The sequence below is a fragment of the Canis lupus genome, chromosome 14, assembly GCF_048164855.1.
Source record: "Canis lupus baileyi chromosome 14, mCanLup2.hap1, whole genome shotgun sequence".
NCBI classification, from domain to species: domain Eukaryota; kingdom Metazoa; phylum Chordata; class Mammalia; order Carnivora; family Canidae; genus Canis; species Canis lupus.
Genome location: NC_132851.1, coordinates 43,873,445 through 43,878,961, shown reverse-complemented (window position 1 = coordinate 43,878,961; position 5,517 = coordinate 43,873,445). Strand labels below are relative to the sequence as shown.

General features: G+C 54.1%; 1 pseudogene; it reads left to right on the top strand.

Moving 5' to 3' along the window:
- LOC140603541 (kinesin-like protein KIF3C) lies at positions 1-1,316 on the top strand (annotated as a pseudogene).
- The last annotated feature ends 4,201 nt before the right edge of the window (positions 1,317-5,517 follow it).

Sequence of the window (5,517 nt, the reverse complement as noted above, 5' to 3'; positions counted from 1 at the left end):
ATGCCAAGCCCATCATGGTGGACACACTATGGCTACTATGGGAGCCTCTCTGCCCCAAATTTTACCAATCAAACAAAAGATATCTAGAAAGAGCCCCAAGTATATCCCAAGGACACACTGCTACAGGAATTCCAGGAGGAGACTACCCACCTGATGGCCCAGCTGGAGAAAAAGGGGATGCTGACAAAGTGACTCTGGGGGAAGAACAGCAGCAAAAATAAGGCTGTATCAGCCCGAGCAGAGCACCATGAATGACCAGGGATTAAACCTGGGTGACCAAAGAGGAGGACGACAACAGTAACCACCCACTCCAGTCTATCCTGGAGTCAGACTTAGATAAGAACATGGAAAATTACCTGCAGAGGCAGGAGTGGCTGGAGGAGGAGAAGGTGTCCATCAGGGATGTCTGCATCTGGGTGAATGAGGAGAAGCAGAAGCTGCTGGCAGAGGAGAAGATGCTAGAAGATCCACAGCAGGAACGAAAGGCTACAGAGCTGCTCAGAGCCAAGTACAAGGCCAGGGAGAGCAAGCTACTCACTGAGAACAAGTACATCATGGATCTCACCAACAGTTCCAACAGCACCTGAAGAGTCAGGAGATTACTGAGCAGAAATGCCATGAGCAGGAAATGCAGCAGGAGATGATCCTCTGGGATGACGAGACCAAGGAGCTCTAGGACACCCCCGTGCTCCATCCCTGCAGCAGATGGTGGAAATCATAACCGGAAACAAGAAGCTCTACATCAAACCGCAGGTGAGGGTAGAGATCCAGGACCAGCACGATGAGCACATCTGCACATGGCATGGTCTGGAGGAGGCACAGAAGGAGCACATCCAGGAGCTGAAACCCAAGGACCTTAGAGAACTTCATCCCCCTTAAGAAGAAGGGCATGACTATGAACTGGCTTTTCCAGGCTGTGAGGAGGAGCAGTGGGAGGATTACCACTTAGGCCAGTTGGAGTCAATAACAGCCAAATGGAAAACTGGCCAGTGTCTGCAGTGGCCATACAAGAGGCCTATCAGCCGACATGGTCAGGTTGCCATAGCAACAGGGGCCCACCCACACACAGTACTGAAAACATAATGCTTTTGGAGTTGGACGTGTCCTTAACCGGCTGTTTGACATGGAATTTTCCCATGACAAGAACAAGACCTCCATGCACCACACATGGAGAAATGTATGCATTTGGACCTCTTTCTGAAAAAACCTTCCGTATCTAAAATCTGCAAGTCCCGATCTTGGTGCCAGAGCCCTCGGCACCACCACCAGCAGCCTCGAAGTCCTCTCTAAACAGTACCCTCCTTGCCCCATCATAGTGCTAGGTCAGCCATGGCAACCACAGGCTCCTGGGGTGGGACAGCCAACCCTGGATTATTCCATCACTCCATGGGTGTGCGTCCGCGCGTGTGCATATCCCTGAGATGGTTAGAATCTGATACGGAGATGCCTCTGGCTGCTTTTTAGTCCCCTTTATTTAACAAATGTTATTTATTCATGGGATCAGTTGGCATGGAAGAGATGTTCTCTTTTGAGCTCTCTGGGCCTAACATGGTCGCTGCATGGCCTCCTTCTCTCTTGACTTGAACCTCCATCCCCAAGTCAGACCTCAGGCTCCTTCCTGTCAGCCACCCCCACAAGGGAAGGTGGCCAGCTCCTGGAAAGAAGGGCTTTTTCGGCCCGTATCACCCCATAATCTCCATCTCTTACTATGCTGATAGTAAGAGAACTGTCTGGAACTTGGAAAATGCTAAGCATCCACCGAGGACAAGAGATATCCTGACAGTATTGGGCCTAAGCTCCCAGTGGAGAGATCCTCCCCTCCACTTTCTGGGCCTCAAACAGCCTTTTTCCGCTTCTTAGTTTCCTTTTCAAGGATTTAAATAATGACCTCACCCACCCAACCCATGCTCTTCAGCTCTGGCAAGAACTCCTGGCTTTCCAAACTCTGTTTCCTGCCCACCTTCCCAACCAGTGGCTGCCTCCTGAGAATCTGTAGTAAATGTAACAGAAATTGAGACAAGACAACACGGATAGGTATTAAGGGAAGTCCCTCCTTCCAGTCCCTTTATTTCTGTTCCCCTGAGAGGTAACTTTGGTCAACAAGTGATCAAGCCAACTCCTCCATTCTCTGAGATGCTGCTCCTTCTTGCTTTGATCATTTTCCCAGAAGCTGCCTGGATCATAGTTCAGAGTGGGAGGGAAGGAGGTCATTCTACCTCTGGCTAAATAAAGGTATTAAAATCTGTTGCACCCCCTGCCCCCGATTCAGCACAGAGACAGAGAGCCAGACACAATCTGCCAACTTTGCCTTATTATCCACTTGCAAATCACATTAGGTAATATTTTATTGAAAACTGGCCATTGGGCAGCCCAGGTGGCTCAGCAGCTTAGCGCTGCCTTCAGCCCAGGGCCTGATCCTGGAGACCCAGGATTGAGTCCTGCATTGGGCTCCCTGCATGGAGCCTGCTTCTCCCTCTGCCTGTGTCTCTGCCTCTCTCTCTCTCTCTGTGTCTCTCATGAATAAATAAATAAAATCTTAAAAAAAAAGAAAACTGGCCCTTTCTTCAGCATTGTGCAAACTATCTATAGGGAAGCACCCCACCCTCACATCACATGTCTCTAGGTATATCAAGTGGTAGGTAAATTTCTAGGACCAAAAAGGGAGGTGGGGGTAGCAGAGAATACAGCTGGATCTGGAGGCGGGAGTGGGGGTGCAGGTGTGCTCTTGGGCTGGGGATGCAGGTTCAGGCCTGATGCTGTGAGGGTGGGTGTTGACCTCGAGAAGGCCCACCTGGCGCCACATCCCACTGGTATAACAGTGAAAGGTCCCCGTGCGCCTTCTTTGGGGACACTGAGTAGCAGGCATCTCTGGGATGCTCACTGGCCACTGGCGAGGGGGGGGCGGGGGGCAGGCAGGTGCAGAGTGGGCCTGTCACCGTGGACCTCGGATGGCCAAATGGTATGTCCAACCCGGGCTGGCCGCTCGGCTTCCAGTTCCCCTACAGTCTCCTTCCTGGAGGCAGAGAGAGAGAGACAGGCACCGCGGCAGGAGCAGGTGTGCAGCCCGACCCCGCGGGGCACACCGTGTCGGGAGAGAAGCACCCGGCGGGAGGAGGTGGCAGGTGGAGGCAGCAGGTGGCGGGAGGCGGGAGGCAGGTGGCAGGCGGCAGGTGGCAGGTGGCAGGTAGCAGGAAGCAGGAGGCAGGTGGAGGCGGCAGGTGGAGGAGGCAGGTGGCGGGCGGCAGGTGGCACGTGGCAGGAAACGGGAGGCAGGTGGCACGTGGTGGGCGGCGGGAGGCAGGTGGCGGGCGGAGGCAGGTGGCGGGTGGCAGGTGGAAGAGGCAGATGGCGGGCGGGCGGCAGGTGGCACGTGGCACGTGGCAGGTGGCGGGCGGCGGGCGGCGGGCGGCGGGCGGCGGGCGGCACGCACATGCTCAGGGGGTCTGGACCAAGGCTGGAGTCCGAGGCGGGGGGTATCCCCGAAGTGCGCGTGCGCGGGCTGCTGCTCCTGTGAGCTCGCGAGAACTCCGACCGCGTGCGAGCTGCGGCGCGGGGTCTCTAACCGGGAGCGCTTGCAGGTGCACCCGCTGCTCTCTCCGCGCGGGGGTGGGGCGGGGCTGGTCCACGAGGGTGCAGCTGGGGAGCCGGCGGCTGGAGGCACCCCGCTTCCATCCAGGCGCCCTGCCCGCGCGCCCCCGCCCCCGCACTTGCAGGCTGGGGGCCTCCAGGGTCCAGGCCACGGCAGGGGGGCGGGGGTTGGGGGACTGTGGGGGCCACGTGGTGTCGGCCACTGGCGCAGCAGAACCGAGCTGGGCCTCCAGATACAAACTGCGTTAGCCCTACGATGCTGCGGGCAGCGCCGTGGTTATGGTTTGCAGGATCATGTTGCATATTGAAAGTTGGTGAAAGACTGGCTCTTAAACGTCATCACGGGGATCCTCGGGGGGCTCAGCGGTTTAGCGCCGCCTTCGGCCCAGGGTGACCCCAGGGTCGCGAGATCGAATCCCGCATCGGGCTCCCTGCATGGGGCCTGCTTCTCCCTCTGCCTGGGTCTCTGCCTCTCTCTCTCTATGTCTATCATAAATAAATCTTTTAAAAAAATACAGTTCTCATCACAAGACAGGAAACAACTGTTTTTGATTCATCATTCGGTAGATCACAGCAATGTTTTGGGGACTGATCATTGGAAGGTTAGAGTGATTCCTTGTTGCGTTGCCTTGATCTTCATATTTCTCGAAGTCTTGCCCTTGCTGGCTTTCTTCACATTTGAAGTAGCAGTGACTCCGTCTGGTCTTTAATGACTGACCTCAACAGAGAAACACCTTGTGGCTGCCTGTCAGGGATCCCGAGGCTTTTCCCACTCTTCTGGGGGGGGATACACCTGCTTTCCACTTTCTTCGGTGGCACAATCCGCAAGCCCGTGAGCCTTCTTCTCCTGCCACATGCCCAGCAGGTTACTGGCAGCCTCCCACTTGCTTTCTCAGAGGTGATGCTAAAACTCAGGTTTGCTGTCTCTTCCTGGCCTGCAGGTTCAGACTGATTTTCCCCGTGGGCTCACTAGCCATCCACCACAGTTCATGCCTTACACAGCCAATCGAGTGTGCACAATGAATGGGATGATTTGGGATGTGTTGGGTGAGGTGCCCAGAGCCTTAGGGCTGCCCGTGGGCCAGTTTGGGAGATCCACAGGTGAGGCATCCTCGGAAGCTCAGGAACGATGGAATCCACAATGCAGTTAGCAGGATCCAGTCCCGTATCCCCTCTGAGCCTTCTAGAGATTCCTGTCAGCGACTTTCCCAGCATCTTCCCACACCCTAGTCATGCAGCTCACAAGTCAGCGCTCTTTATGGGGTGAGAGAGATGTTGGCCTCTTTGGGGGCAGTCTGCACAGCTGGGGAATCTGGATATTCAGTCATAGTTACTTCCTCGCAGTGAGAACTCATGGGCTGGAGTCGGGGGGGGGCGGATCTCTTGGCACTAATCTGTGCCACCTTGGGGAAGGTGTTACACAGGTAAAGTTATGCCGTTCTTACCCTCTCTAATGCATCCAAACCCCATAATGTTTTTTCTTCCAACAGTGTGCTGGCACAACTCTACTGGACTCCTGGACCGCCACAAAGACTCTCTCCTCCCTGGCTGATGGTCTAATCCCGTGCTCTCCAGGGGCTCCCAGACCACGTGGAGAGGCCCTGGAGCCAGTTCATGGACCATGCAGCGTCTGTAGTGGAGACCAAGGTCTGCATGCCTATTACCCAACTCACAGGTAGTTAGCACATTTATACGCTTAATATGATCTGTGTCCCTGTAACAATAAAGTTCTAAACAAAGAAACAAGTAAGACATTTTAGGTTTCCCTATTGATTTGCGATTAATTGATTAATTTGAATCATCGATGTGTGATATACTCATAACCATTGAAACTAATTCCATGGAGTCTTCAAAACAAAACAAAAATACTGAATTTCAAACAATGTTATTTTCCTGTACAACAGTCCTATTAGTAATTACCACTAAATA